The sequence below is a fragment of the Lissotriton vulgaris genome, chromosome 11 (genome assembly GCF_964263255.1).
Source record: "Lissotriton vulgaris chromosome 11, aLisVul1.2, whole genome shotgun sequence".
Classification (NCBI taxonomy): Eukaryota; Metazoa; Chordata; class Amphibia; order Caudata; family Salamandridae; genus Lissotriton; species Lissotriton vulgaris.
Window position 1 is genome coordinate 200,328,056 of NC_141699.1, and position 16,192 is coordinate 200,344,247.

At 42.9% G+C, this 16,192-nt stretch overlaps 1 protein-coding gene across 1 annotated transcript in view; it reads left to right on the forward strand.

Moving 5' to 3' along the window:
* MYO1H (myosin IH) overlaps positions 1-16,192 on the forward strand; it is a 655,926-nt gene that overhangs the window by 512,913 nt on the left and 126,821 nt on the right. The window lies entirely within an intron of this gene.

Below are 16,192 nucleotides of genomic sequence, written 5' to 3' on the forward strand. Positions count from 1 at the left end.
GGGGCTTCGCATATGGGACGTCAGGGCATGGATTTAGCAGTCATGTTCGCCGGGGCTCATTCTGAGTCTCAAATTGCAGAATATTGTTAGCGCAACCATCGGAGAATTTAATCACGTACTACACCTCCCAGAAGCCAACATGAATTGTTATACAAAGTTGTCCAATCAGGACTCGCGATAGCATTTAAATGCCTGGGAAGGTGCGGTATCACTGTGCTTTGTCCTTCAATCACCCTCTGAGGAAGAATAAATTCGAAATGCATCAGAGTGCGGAACGCTGCTTTTACTGACTGGCTTCACATGACTTTTGTACTGAATAAAGCTTTATATATATATATATATATATATGCTGCAAAAGCTCGCCTCCGTCTCCACACTTGAGACCAACAGCCACACACCAGCAAAGACGAGGTAGACCCAAATTTTCGTGCTTCTTCTTTTATTTTAGCTTAAAAGTGCAACCATGTCCGCCACGACGCGTTTCGGCAGATCCCTGCCTTGATCACATGACAACAGTGTCGTGGGATACACCTCCTTTTAAAGTGCAAGTGCGTATAAATGGACATAGAAAAAATACTAATTTACAGCTTTTTTCATCATTTTCATAGTGTGGTACGTAAAATACAGAAAATATTTGTAAAATACATTTGCTGAGGTTTCAGCCTTAGAAAGTGTTATTGGTATAATACAATAGGGTAATGTTTGCTGTATTCCAAATGTCCATTCACTAAATACTATAGTGCATCACCGTGAATCTAGAGAAATTAAAACTAAAACATTTTTCAAAAACGTGATAGAAAGAAAAACTCTTTGTTCGATAAACAAAATTGATAACCTATGTGCATAACGAAAAAAAAAAAATTTTAAGATTTTATATATACATACAGGTACCTTTCCAAAAAGCAGTTCGAAAAAATGTTATTTCTAATCTTATTTTAGACAATTACAAGGAAAATATCATGTACACATCTCTCACTCTCAAAGGGTTTTAACCAAATAAATAAATGCAACTCAATACAAATATCCAAATGAGTGTTTCCCACAATTGATCAACCTTCACCAAATTTCATAGACATTAGTGCTTGATCAATCCACTCATGATTTCATTAAAATTGCATAAATAATTAAAATCCCTTCTGGAGTATCAAAAATATATACATACATATCTACTTTTATCGCCGTGTAAAATCCATTATTTACAATACAAAGTCAATTCATTAGATATTTACAATCAGGAACAAATGAGAATTCAAACTATTACGTCCTAATATGATAAACTGATGAAGACTGTGCAAATTGAGCGCTATTTCTTGTAAGCAAATACTATCCAATACTCATTCTAAAAATGTGTACAGATCTTCCGTCATGTTGAGACCTTTTGGCTGCTTAGAATCTAAAGTCAGGATATAATGTGTCTCAAGCCTACGAAGCATGCCTTCCCTATCCCCTCCTCTTCTCTGCACGGGGACTGTGTCTATGATGTAATATCTTAGGTCTTTCAGATTTCCACCATGGACTTCATGGAAGTGTCTTGCCACGGGATAATTAGGGTCGTTGTTGGTGATCGCCCTAATGTGTTGTAAAATCCTCTTGTGGCTTGGAAGCTTGGTACTGCCTACATGTTTTAAATTGCAAGTGCACTCTAGTACGTATACCACAAATTCAGTTTTACATGTCAAGTGAAACTTGATGTTTTGTGGTTTAGAGCTGAAAGCTGTTAAGTAGGAAGTTTTGTTCACCCCAAAAGAACATGCTTTGCAGCTGGAGCACTTGTAGAACCCTTTACGTGCCAGGGACAGACCTGTGCTGTCCTTGTATTCTGGACTGCTTCTTACCAGCACATCCCCCATCGATGTTGCTTTTCTGTATGTGATAGAGGGGTATTCAGGAAGAGAGTCTCCTATGACTGGATCCTCTTTTACAAGATGCCAGTTGCGTTGGATGATTTTTCGCAGTTCCCTATGCTGGCGGTTGTAGCTCATAATTAATCTGGGTGCCTCATTAGACATAGTTGTGCTACTGGTGTCCTCTACCGTCTGGATTTCTGCGTTTTGTAGGAGTTCCTCTCTGGATTTTAATCTTGATTTGGCCATTGCCGCATCAATTGCTTTAGCACTATAGCCTCTCTCCAGGAACCTACACTTACTCTCCTGTTGATGCCTCCTGAGTTCCCCTTCATCGCTGCATATTCTACGTAACCGCAGCATTTCCCCGTAGGGAATGCTGTGGATTAGATGGCTGGGATGTGCACTACTGGCATGTAACAGGGTGTTCCCTGCAGTTTGCTTTCTGTACAGGGTGGTCTTTATCTTGCCTTCATCAGTTTTAACTAGGACATCCAGGAAGGAAACTTGCCTATCACTTATGTCAGATGTAAAGCATAAGTTGAGGTCATTAACATTGATGTTATCTATGAAGGTCTGCGCCTCCTGTTTACTGCCCTTCCACACAATGATCAAGTCATCAATGTACCGTAGGTAAGATATTATATTCTTGGTGCAGATGTCATGATATTTCTCCCCGAGGACCAACTCCTCCCACCAGCCCATGAACAGACAGGCATAACTGGGGGAGAAGCTGGCCCCCATGGCGACACCCTGAACCTGACGGTACATTTGCTTATTGAAGAGGAAAAAGTTGTGTTCCAAACAAAACAAAAGCATATCAATTAACATTTTGTTGTGCATTGTAAATTCAATAGATCTTTTGGATAAAAAGTATTGTACAGCCTTCACCCCATCTCTATTACGGATACAAGTGTATAGTGAGGAAACATCCAGGGTTATTAAATGATATCCTGTTTCCCATTTAACCTTGGCTATTTTTGATAGGAAGTCCCCCGTGTCTTTCACATATGACTTTAGCTTATGCACGTGTTCTTGTAAAAAAAAGTCTATATACTGTGAAAGATTTTCAAGGGGTCCGTCACATGCCGCAATAATTGGTCTTCCTGGGGGTGTTTCCTTATTCTTGTGTATTTTGGCTATGAAATAAATTACTGGCGTACGTGGGTATTCTTTCTTTAGGAATTTGAACTCCTCCATGTTCAAAAGTCCCAAACTTTTCCATGCCAGTAGTTTACTAGCCAATTCATCTTGCATCTGTTTGTATTTGATGGGTGAGCTGTGGTGGTAACATTGGACGTCGCTGAGCTGTTTGTTTGCTTCAGTGAGGTATTGTGAAAGAGGCCACAGCACAATGTTTCCTCCCTTATCCGAGTTTCTTATTACCACTTGATTTTCATTCTTTAGTTTTTCCATTAGATTATCATATTGAATCTGTTCCTTTGTCCTTCTTTTCTTGGTCATTTGAATCTTAGTGTGTAGTTTCTTGACTTGCGCGACCACTGTATCATTGAAAACATCAATTGAGTCTTTAGTTGTAATCGGTACAAACTTAGATTTTCTTTTGAAAGGTGTATCCGGTTTCTTGTTTGCCAGACTCCTTGTTTGTTGTGAACTGAGAACTGGAAAATCCTGGGAGCTTTCCGCATTTTGTGACTCCATGTTGTTTTGGGAAACATTACGGGTATTTATTATTCCTTGTACAGATGTTAGCAGCTCATAATCTTCCGCTGCCAAGTTTATATTGTCTGCCGCTGGATCTTCTTGTATACACTTGTTTTTTGATTTGTTTGTAGGTTATGTCTTATGAAATTTTCGAAGTTTTAATTTACGTATGAATTTGAACACATCGGCCCTGGTTTTTGTATAATGAAAATTGCTTTCAGGGCAATACGATAGACCCAATGACAGCAGCTGTTTCTCCGCCGCAGTCAAATCAAAGTTCGCTAGGTTTATTATCGTATTGGAATCTGTGTTCATTTCTTGTACTTCTACGTTTTTGTCCCCCGTTTGTTGTTCCAAGCACCCCTGCCCCGCCCCCCTCGCTTTGTTGCGTTTCCTCTGGGCGGCCCTCCGCTCCCGCCTGCTCCTTGTCCGTTTTTTGCCGGTTGTTGTTTGCCTGCTGAGCGTAAAGTATCCCGCCTTGTCTTGCTGATGTACTCTAGCTCCTCACCCATTGTTAGTGTTGTGGCATCTTCATCCTCATATTCGGATCCGCTTTCAGTGTATACACTAGAGCCTGATGCCGAAGATATTTCTGTTTGAGATTCTCTCTCCGGTTGTGCAGAGCTGGAGGGCTGCGGATTTTGGCACGTTTTCTCAGTGTTTGGTTTTCCTGATTTGTTTTTTCTCATGGAGTCATATTTCCTTGAAAATGTGAAAATCCTTCCATTTTCATAGTCCTCTTTGTCCCTTCTAAATTTGTATGATTTACGGTTTTTTATTTTGTCTTCTTCCTTTTTCAGTTTGCGTTCCATTTCCTCCTCGAATTTCACTTTGGAGGCTTGTGGGTCACTCATTGTTTGGATCTCGCTGCGCAGTGCATCTATTTTCAGAAGGATTTCCCCTCTATCAATTTCTGCATGTTTCACTAATAACTCGACTAGTTTCCTCGAAGAGTCTAGGTTGCATTGCGCCCATTCCGCCATTAATACCGGATTCGGAGTGTCATACGTGGGTGCTATCATTATTCTTAACCCTCTGGGAATTCTGTTTACCTCTAAGTATCGGCTGAGGGATTTCGCTTCCCACCATTTGACCATTTCGGTGCGCATCAGTTTTTCGAGTGCCTTGTATTTGTCTTTCAAATCTGTACCCTCGGGCACGGTTTTGTCTGCGCCTGGGGTCTTGCTTTTTGGTCTTGTTGTTTCATTTGAGAACAGCTCCTTTGCAGCGTTCTCACGATCCTTTACTGTTGCCGCTGACATGGTTGCACTGACAATCCGCTTGTTTGTTAATTTTCACCCGCCGCGTGATGGATGGCTTTAGAAAGGCTCGCTAATTATCAGCTCCCCCCTCGCTCTCCAACTGCTTGTGCGGGTTACTTGTTTAGCACGTACCTCCCACCTTCCGAACCATGTCGGGTTGCCCGGTACCTGATGAGGTTCGTTGTCCGCCTCCGCCGTCCTACACTCGCTCCTCCGAGCTGCGCCAGACTGCTTCACGCGGACGCCTTCCTCTCCTCGGACCTCGGCAAATGCTTCCACCTCAGAAGGGGGTTGGGCAGGTTTCCGTTTCCGGTGCTTTCCGAAAGGACGCCTTGCTCCACGGGACTTCGCAGACACTCGGCTACCGCTGCTTCTCCTCTTTCCGCTCAACCACTTGTTGGGAGGGGGTCCACGTCGCTGGGAAAAGCAAACCAGCGAAATATGCTGCAAAAGCTCGCCTCCGTCTCCACACTTGAGACCAACAGCCACACACCAGCAAAGACGAGGTAGACCCAAATTTTCGTGCTTCTTCTTTTATTTTAGCTTAAAAGTGCAACCATGTCCGCCACGACGCGTTTCGGCAGATCCCTGCCTTGATCACATGACAACAGTGTCGTGGGATACACCTCCTTTTAAAGTGCAAGTGCGTATAAATGGACATAGAAAAAATACTAATTTACAGCTTTTTTCATCATTTTCATAGTGTGGTACGTAAAATACAGAAAATATTTGTAAAATACATTTGCTGAGGTTTCAGCCTTAGAAAGTGTTATTTATATGTATATATATCCCAACACTCAGTAACTCCTGAAGATCCTCAACCAGAGAGGCGTAGAGCATGCTGCTAGAGGAGCACGCCAGTAAAATGCAATAGCCAATGTCCACAAATAAAAACGCTCTCTCAAGACCAGTTGAAATGTGCTAAAGTTTCCTTATTTGAGCAGCATCTCCTGACATGTTTTCGTCTTACTGAGGCCTTGATATATTAACTGCACAATGGTGGTCATCATAGTGAAGTTATAGTGGGATCAGAGTTTCCATAAGAAGAATGTTTTTCTTTTGCTAATAACTTTAGTGCCATGTGACGAATCTTCATGAAACGTTCCCACAAAAAGGTCATCCACCTCAGCTCCTTCCTGGAAAGTTTTGGGGTGATCCATTAAGCAGGGGCCAAGAATAAGGAGTGCTTCCAAACGTCATTTTTCCATGTTAATTCCCATTGTTAAATGGAGTCCCGATGTACCATAAGTGTAAAAAACACAGAGGTCTGTGATTGGCCAAGTGGACTTTTTCTTCGTCATCCTTTACAGTTCTGTAGGACCGATACCAGTACCAGTCTTGTAATACCAAGCCACAACTTCAAGAAAAATTTTGCAGCTGCCATTACAAGACACAAGAACTCTGTCCCTTTGTTCTTAAGTATTTTTTTAAAAAAGATATAAGGGGGCATGGTAGGAATACCCTGATCCTGTGGCACTTGAGGGGGCTCAGATGGACCCCGTATCCCATCCCCTACAGGGCAAACAAAACAATTCATGTCTCGGGGGCCATAGTACTCCCATGAGAGCCAACGTGGCCCTCCAGTGATGTACCATGGGACTCACAAGCTGCACCCCCATGATATTACAGGGCCATGCAAGCTTCTGTAAGTGGAGCTTGTACATTCCTGTGGTACCTTGTAGGTGACGCTTGTGCTGCCGTACCACGTGACTGTCTCAGTACTGTGAAAAAAAAGAAATATGCTGGGTGGGGGTCTATTGAGGTTTCTTTGCAGGTTGTTTAGCCATCCCTACACCATGCACAGTTGAAGGCCATGCGTGACAGTGGATTGGGAAACCACAGGGTATTGTGGCAAAACCCATGCTGTGCAATTTTGAACGTCCTGCATGGAAGGGGGTTAGACATTAGTGGGTAGTTGGGCACAGGGTCTGGCTATAGGCCATGCCCTTCTGCCAGTCTCTCACTGCACACAGTCAAAGGCCACTGTGCATAGCGGGAGGTGGCCTCTGTGGCAATACTATGCACTCCCAAAGGCTCTGCATGGAACGGGGTGGGCACCTCTGGGAGGTTGAGTACAGGAATTGCCTGTAGATCAGGTCTTCCATCGAACCCCCCACTGTGAATGGCCAAAGACATGTTGAGAGTTGACCTCTGCAGCCAGGCCCTGCAGCCAACCCCACGCCATGCACGACCAAAAATTATGCACAGCGAGCACTTGGGGGTCCACTGCGTGTTTGGTGCAAACAGCTATATGTGCACAGCATTGGAGAGTCTCCAGAGGGGTGTTGTTGGCAGGGCCTGGCCAGAGGCCAGGCACCCTCAGCCTGTCTCAAGCTACACATAGGCTGGTCAGGCCCTTCTGGCACCCCTTACTGTGCACGGCCAAAATCCATGGGCCACAGGGGGTTGAGCCCCGCTGAGGGTTTGCCACAGACCAGTCCCTGTCACCAACTTCCTGCTTAGCAAGGCCAACTCCATGTGCGTGGGAGGCAGGGCTACAGCTGTGCAGCCAGGTCCCTCTGTGAGGCTAACCCACTACTGTACATGGTAAAGGTCATGCAAAGTGAGTGAAGTCCTTTAGACAATCCTATGTTTCGCATTGCCAGAAGAGGTTGTACCAGGCCCGAGGCAAACACTATGCTGCATAAGGGCTAATGTATACAAAAAAACAAATAGTTCTAGCAGGATACATGTAAAGATACAATTTGCAAGGAGAACACTCCACTTTACAGTGAGGGAATCTCTCCATCCTTGATGCCAGACCTATAAGCTGACTGCGTTTTGTTCCCACGAGATGGCTGGCATAGATTTGAGGACAGTGGACGTGACCCAAGCAGTTTTGCTAAGCTGAGCAAGGGGCCATGGTCCCCGGAACCTGTAGAATCACCTGCAATGGCCGGACTTCAGGCGCCTGAGAGCACTTCCTGTAGAATAGGTCTGTTTGTTTCATACCTCCATTATAGCGAATGCGTTTGTACACACCCTTGCCCAGTCCTGAAGAGGTCTAGAACAAACAAGTCAAAATGCGTTGGCCACAACTTAAGGAGCCTACCAGACAGACCACTAAAAAAGCTACAATTCAATTTAGTAACATTGATCTAAATATTCAGAGGAATTTATAAACAACTCTTTGAGCTGGTCTTTTTTGCTTTGGGTGGTCTACCTGCTAACTGTACCAAACCTCTAAATATAATCCATTTAGCAAGCATTGTGCACTATTTTTAATACTATGATTTTGCTGTAAAATTGTCTTTATTTGCACAAAAACCTTTATCTTTTCTTTACCATTTGACTTTTTCTGTTTAGGCTTAAGGTAAAATGAAAAAACTTTGCTTCATGAATGTGTGTTGTCTCATTCTGTAGAATACAACATCCTGGCCAATATATAAAATATTATTTTGTTTGAAAGTATTTAAGTAAAAATCTAAAAAAAACTTTAGCAATAACAAATGAATAAGTTCTTTTTGGTCAAATTGTATCTTTAAATGTATCCTGCTAGAGCTATTTGTTTTCTTGTATACTGTTGATGTGCAGCCTAGGCTCTAGAACGTGATATGGGCTCAGTCCTAATTTATTTCAGTGTATACCCCTAAAGGCCATGTGTTGCAATGGGTTGGGGCCTGCAGCCAACCCAATGCCATGCTTGTCCGAAGGCCATGTGCAGCAGGAGGTTGGGCACCCATGGGGAGTGCGGCACAGCCAACCCAAAGCCATACATGGCCGAAGTCTATGCATTGCGGGGGTTGGGCACCTGCAAGGTGTTGACAGCAGGGTGTGGCCACAGGCCATGTTGCTAACTCCAAATAATGCATGGCTGAGGGCCATGTGCAGTGGTGGGTTGGCCATCCGTGGGGGTTGAGGTGCAGAACCAGGCCCTGCAGCCCATCTCGCATTCGTATTCGTATTGCCAAAGTGGTAGGGAGTTAGTCTCCCGCAGGGGGTTGATCGCAGAGTCTATCCACCTGCTAGCCATGCACAGCTGGGGGTTGGGGACCTTTGGGGGTGAGGGGTATGGCCTGGCCACACCCTGGCCATGCACAGTGGGATGTTGAGGGCCAGTGGGGACTTCGCCACTAGATTTGGCTGCTGGTCAAGCCGCGCGGCCAACCCCATACTGCTCATGGCCCAAGTCTAAGTGTGGCAGGGGTTAGGGGCCTGCAGAGCAGTAGGCAAAGGGCACAGCCTCAAGCCAGAATCTACAGCCAACCCCATGCTGCTCATGGGCAAAGGCTATGTGTGGCAGGCGTTAGAGGCCTGCAGGGGGTAGGTGCATTGCCAGTGCCCAAGCCAGGCCCTGTGGTCCGCTCCAAGCCACTCATGGCCAAAGGCCATCTGCGCTAGGTAGTTAGCTGCCCACAGGAGGTTAGGTTATAGTGCTTAGCCAGAGGACAGGTCTCAAGGCCAACTGCCCACTTGGCATGGCCAACATTTGGGTGCAGTAGGAGTGGCCTCCCACAGTGGGCTGACTGCAGGGTCTGGCTGTATGCTCGCCATCAGTGGTAGCGTTTCCGGGCTTGAAGGGAGTTTGGGGCACGGCCAGCCCCGCTGCATATGGTGAAAGACTGTGCGTCAAACCCCACACCGCACCAGGCCAAAGGCAATGGGGGTTGGGTATCTGTGGGTAGTTGGGCACAGGACTTGACCTGTGTCAAGGCTATGAGGCCAACCCGAAGCTGCACATGGCCGAAGTCCATTCGTGATAAGGGATTGGGTACCCGCAGGAATTGGGCACAGGGCCAGCCTAGGTATTACGACGAAATCAAAACTGTACATAGCAAAGCTGATTGTGATTAGAAAGACAAATTACAGGCAAAGCTAAAGCTGTTGAGAAAGGAAAAAAAGTTGAAGCAGATCGGAAAGGAAAAAAAGTGAAGGTCCAAGCTGAAGCCGGGAGCATCAGCGGGCAAGCAAGAAACAGTGGGGGACCATTCAGTGGAAAAAAAGAGTGTGCCAAGCACGATAAACAAAGCCAAAAGTAAGGGGACATGTAACAGGAGAAGTCCCAATGAAAATCAACACACCCAAAGGCGGGATAATGAGCAGTGTTTCACGAATGAAAATAAAAAGCAATTTTGACAGGCACAGGATGGAACAAATGGAAAGCGGTGGGCATGGTCTATGCCTTCAAACTGGATACAGCATGCCCAGCAGAGCAGCTGATGCACACTGCTAGACTCGATCTAAAAAGGATTATGAAGAGTGTTTGGTTGGAGAATCCTCCTAAAGCAAAGTATATTTATTTATGGGATGTGTCCAAGGTGTTGAAGGAAGTTGAAAGAAGAGGAGGTAATGTGTGTTTGATGTGATGTATCAGAGAGTATGAGAGAAGGACCGTGAGGTTGAGATGTTCTCAGTTGCTGATTTTCTTTTCGACAACCTTTTAAAGCGGTGTTTGCACCTCCTTAGGTTAGGTGGATTTAACAAGTAATGAAGATGGCATGGATTGATGTGAGTGTTTTTGGGGCACATCCGGGAATGGGAGCTATGGCAAGTAAAGCTTTTTTGTCAGGAAGAAGTTTAAGTAGCATAATGAAACCAATAGATTTAAAAGTTCTTATTCTAAAGCTGTAGTAAATGCTGTACAAATAGTAATAGATGAGCCTTAAACACTCATAATATTAGCCTCTGAGCCTTGCCATAAAATGCGGACTGTCCTCAGTTTTATTGTTTAAAGACATGCAGGCTAATATCCCTCACAAATGTTATTCCTATCCCTATTGATGTGTTTTCCAGGACAAAGTTAAGAAGATGGGTTCAGGGAAGAATATTGGCTATATGAGAAACATATGCAGGATTAAAACATTTGCAGTTTTTATAGTTTTTTCTTGAGTTTGGACTATAAATAATTTGCAGCACGAAAAGAAGGGATATGACTGCGGGTTCTGTGGTTATATGCTTGTTCTAAAGAGTTCTAGAAGGTTTACAGAAGTTCTATTACAGTTCTACTTTCTTTGTTGCTGGTGTGTATGAGGGTTATATAGTAGATAGCACATAATATTACCCTCTGTGTCTTTAATAAAACCATGATTTTCTTCCCATTAAAATTGTGGAAAATCTGCATATTTGATGAAATGTCCAAATTGTGTGGCAAGTGTGTTCAATCCATGATTTTGTAGAATCAGAATAGTACAATTCCTCTGGCCCTCTCCATTTTCAGTTGATTATTCATTAATCTATTTATTCATGAACTGTAAACAAAACCTGAATATTCTAATTCTATTTCCTACCCATTGCTAGCTGCATCTTCAATAGAACAGTTTCAACAATCTCTCCCTCACACAGAAACTGTTTTTAACAACACAAAGTGTTTTCTAAAATTCTACAATCTCAAGTACAGAATTACCTATTGCTTACTTTTTGTATTGCATTCAAACAGTATAGCTGAGTATTCCACTTATTTTTTAATACAATTCATCTGTTTGGGAAAAAACATTTTTTTCAAGATAACTATCTCCAAATAAACAGGCAATATATAAAATGCATGGATTGTGGTGACATTTACACACTGCTTGGCCTTCGGTCTCATGGTTTATCATGTCACTGGAGCTTTTGAGTTGCATTATTTGGCCATATTACACATTTGTCCATTATATATATATATATATATATATATATATATATATATATATATATATATATATATAAAACAAAAAACAGTTCACTCTCCAACTTCCATCCGGTGAATAGAGAGACACAAACCACAGGAAGGTATGGCTTGATTTAGTTTTTATTCCTCAAGAATGACACGTTTCGGACAACACTAGTCCTTGCTCACATACAGGGAGATGAAATTCGCCATGTTTTAAATATGCTTAGTTAGTCACCACGTGACAAATGAATATAGAAAAAATACTTAAACTATATTTTGCAGCTCACATTTCATAGTCTGTTTTCCAATGTTGACTTGTCAGTAACTCATGTTGGTTTAGCACAATTACAATCATGGTATATTAATGCTTGAATATTGTGATAATTATCTACATAGTATTACACACATAGAGAGAAAAGAGGGCAAAACCATGTAAAAGCATTTGGCTAAAGACCTGGTTAAAATAATGCCTTCTAAAAGCGATAAAAAGCATATTAAAAGCCTCCAAGAGTAAAAACAGAAGCTATCTAACAGTGCTTGATACCAATTGCAGCTGCCTCATTTGCAAATATCGCAACAAATCATGTAAACCATCGACCTGTGCAAAATGTTACTCAATATTTGGGACCCTAGTTGGAACATCTTTCCTGTATAATACTTTGTACACAAATTGATCACTATTTTAAGTGTTTCCAATAGGTCAATCTGAGTTTCATTTAAATTATGTCTGCATAAAATGCTAATACTCAAATTCCCACTGTTTCCATAACAAAAGGGAAATAGAAAGAAGATCGTTTAGTCTGAACATACAGATGTTTAAAAATTTGCAAATGAGGCGATAAATAAAGTGCAATATGCTGAAAAAAATTGCTTCTATAACTTTACTGGACCAAATAAAGTGCAAGTGCTACCTAAAAATTGGAAAAAACTCTGTACACATGGTAAAATGGAATATCATAATAAGACTTTGATTGGGAAGCGTAAAGCACAAATAATTCTATGCATAATGCATAGAGTTGCCTAAGTAGTAGAGAAAAGATAATGTCTGGTGGGTCATAATCTTAAGAAGAAGAGGAGATCATTCTTCAGAAAAGTAAGGCTATAATAAAGTAATAGCCCCAATCATGAGTTAAATGGCTCTATAAGAAGTAATGTAAGTATTGTTTAACCCGTTGGGAGCCTTACTGTCCAATTCCAGAATGGTTCTTGATTCCAGTTGTCGCAGCTTTCTTTCCCTGTCACCATCCCTGCGCAGTTTGGGTACAGCTTTGATGACATAATATTGTAAACACTTAAGATCATTGTTGTGTTCAGATTTAAAATGTTGTTCGACAGGGTACATAGGATCATTATTTACAATTGCACGTAGGTGTTGCAATATTCTGACATGCACCTGCAGCTTGGTACTCCCAACATATCGCAAGTCATAGGTGAATGTCAAAACGTAGACTGCAAATTCCTTTCTGCAATTAAAATTGCCCTTGATGGCAATCGCAGTGGGGCTGAATGGGGTAGAGTAATGGGTAGTATTAACCCCAAATTTGCAGGCTCTGCAGGACGGGCATCTAAAAAACCCTTGTCTAGTAGAAAGCCACATATTGGAAGTAGTAAGTTCTGGACTGCTTTTCACAACTTGTGACCGCATGGATGGACCCTTCCTAAATGTGATGGTAGTTTGGTCAGGGAGTCTTGGAGCTAATACTCCATCTGTCAGTATTATAGGCCAATTATGTTTCATTATAGACCTAATTTTCCTCTCTTGCTTATTGTCTGTAGTAATAAGCTGAGGTGCATCATCTTCCAATATTGACTCACTGTCTTCTCTTGGTTTAGGCACGAGAGATTCTCTTGATCTAATATTAACCTTTCTCACTGCCTCCTGCAGACATTTTTCATGGTATCCTCTCATTCGGAATCTGTTCAGTACCTCTTGGGTACATATATCCAAGTCCTCCTGATTGCTACAGATTCTCTTGAGTCTTAGAAGTTCCCCATAAGGGATGTTATTGATTAGGTGTTTGGGATGTGCACTGCTTTTTTATGTAAAGTAGTTGCTATTTTTCAATCTTTTACAAACACCCTAACTAACATCTGAGAAGTCAATACTTTCTTTGTTGAACTGAGAGGTAAACCTTAGATTGGCCGTATTTTGGTTTATATTGTCAATGAAATCAGTGGCACTTTTGACATCACCCCGCCACACAATAAAAATGTCATCAATGTATCTTAGCCAGTGTAGTACAAGATTGTCATATTCCAATGAGTGTGTGCGCCTGAGGACCTGCTCCTCCCACCAACCAACGTGAAGATACGCATAACTGGGAGAGAATCAGGCCCCCATCGCCACTTCTCTTCTATGAATGTATACATCGTTCTCAAATACAAAGAAATTATTATTTAGACACCATGTGACTAACTCAATCAACAATTTGTTATGATTGTAACACTCCGCTGGTCTGGTGTCAAGAAAGTATTTGACTGCGTTTAGACCAGTACCATGTTCAATCTATTTTATACTAATATAATAAAGAAAGAGCCCAAACCTTTGAGGCGGGTAATCTCAGGAACCACAGCACCAATCACAACACCCAATACAGCGTTGGAAAGGGCAGTTGCAGCAGAAGGACATAGGGTAAGCAGACGCCCACCATATACATTTAAAAGGTAAAAGAACTGTGCCAGCAAAGTAGTCCCTTGTGGGCGTGTCTGCATTGTGCTGTGGGCGTGTGCTGGGGGCATGACAAACGCTGGGGTCGTGTGGTACATTCCGCCCTTCATGCCATGTCTCATATCGTGTGCTGTGGGTGTGTGCTGGGGGCGTGGGCGTATGCGGGCGCAGGATTACGGAAAAAAAAAGTGAGCGCTGTGCCCAATATTTCATTGTTTTTTCTTCCCAGGTTCTGTACATTCCAGCTCCGGGTGTCCACCCTGCTCCTTTTAAATACCCCTGCACCCCATAATCATAACCCACCCTTACTACTTAAAATACCCCAACACCCTTAACCACTAACCTATCTTAACCATATAAATATACCCTGTACCCCAAAACCCAAACCTATCCCTAAACCCTAAAAATACCCCTGTACCCGAAAACCCAAAGCTTGCCCTGAACCCAGTAAATACCACTGTACCTCAAAAACAAAACCTACCCCTGAACCCTAAAAATACCCCTGTACCCCAAAACCCAAACGTACCCCTGAACCCTAAAATAACCCTGTACCCCAAAACCCAAATCTACCCCTGAACCCTAAAAATACCCCTGTACCCCAAAACCCAAACCTACCCATGAACCATAAACATAACCCTGTACCCCAAAACCCAAACCTACCCGTGAACCCTAAAATACCCCTGTACCCCAAAACCCAAACCAACCCCTGAACCCTACAAATACCCCTATACCCCAAAATCCAACCTTAGCCCTGAACCCTAAAAATACCCCTGTACCCCAAAACCCATATCTATCCCTAAACCCTAAAACTACCCCTGTACCCCATAACTCAAAACTTGCCCTGAACCCTAAAAATACCCCTGTACCCCAAAACCCAAACCTATCCCTAAACCCTAAAAATACCCCTGTACCCGAAAACCCCAAGCTTGCCCTGAACCCAGTAAATACCACTGTACCTCAAAAACAAAACCTACCCCTGAACCCTAAAAATACCCCTGTACCCCAAAACCCAAACGTACCCCTGAACCCTAAAATAACCCTGTACCCCAAAACCCAAATCTACCCCTGAACCCTAAAAATACCCCTGTACCCCAAAACCCAAACCTACCCATGAACCATAAACATAACCCTGTACCCCAAAACCCAAACCTACCCGTGAACCCTAAAATACCCCTGTACCCCAAAACCCAAACCAACCCCTGAACCCTAAAAATACCCCTATACCCCAAAATCCAACCTTAGCCCTGAACCCTAAAAATACCCCTGTACCCCAAAACCCATATCTATCCCTAAACCCTAAAACTACCCCTGTACCCCATAACTCAAAACTATATCTAAACCCTTAAAATACTCAAACACCCCAAAACATATACCTCAGTACCCCAAAACATATACCCCTATACCCATACTCACCTAATCCAAACATTAAAAAAAAAGTTTTTACCATTCATGCATTTACAACGAATTTCGTTGTAAATGTATGCGTGGTAAAAGCATATAAAATGTAATGCCATGCGTTATAATGGCATTGCGGAGTCATGGTACTTTCGTAATGAAAGTAGGCGGAGTGATGGTATGCGGAAAGAAAGTTGCGGAGTAATGGGTTTTTACCCTTCCCCGGTAAGTACACTGGTGGCACGGCGGCCCATATCTCCAGCAACATACTCATATTTTTTCACCACCGATTTGAAAAATGCACAGGTCTCTCTCATTGATGGAGCACCGACATACACTTTTTGACACTTCTAGAATTGCGAACTTTAGAGCTGGGGAGCTACGTTCGAATCTCGGCATCAGCTCAACATCCTGTGATTCCAGACAAATCGCTTTGTCACCCCGTGCCTACCACAAATGAATGTGTTCTTCTGTAATGTAAATTGTGCTCTTGCCATGTTGTCGAGTTCGCGCTATATAATTTTGCAAGGAAAAATAAAGTAGGGATACTCGAGTTCACACACTACTGAACGCGCACTCTTAAGTGCATCAGCAGTGCACTGTGAATCGGAGCGTTTCACAGGCCTGTCACAGATAGGAAATGGTATCAAAACGAAATCCCACAAAACAATATACTACTGGCCGGCAGCAATTCATACCCGGACAACGTCGGGCCGGGCTGCTAGTGCTTGTATAAAGCGATTCAATATCGAGAGTGATAAAAATCAGA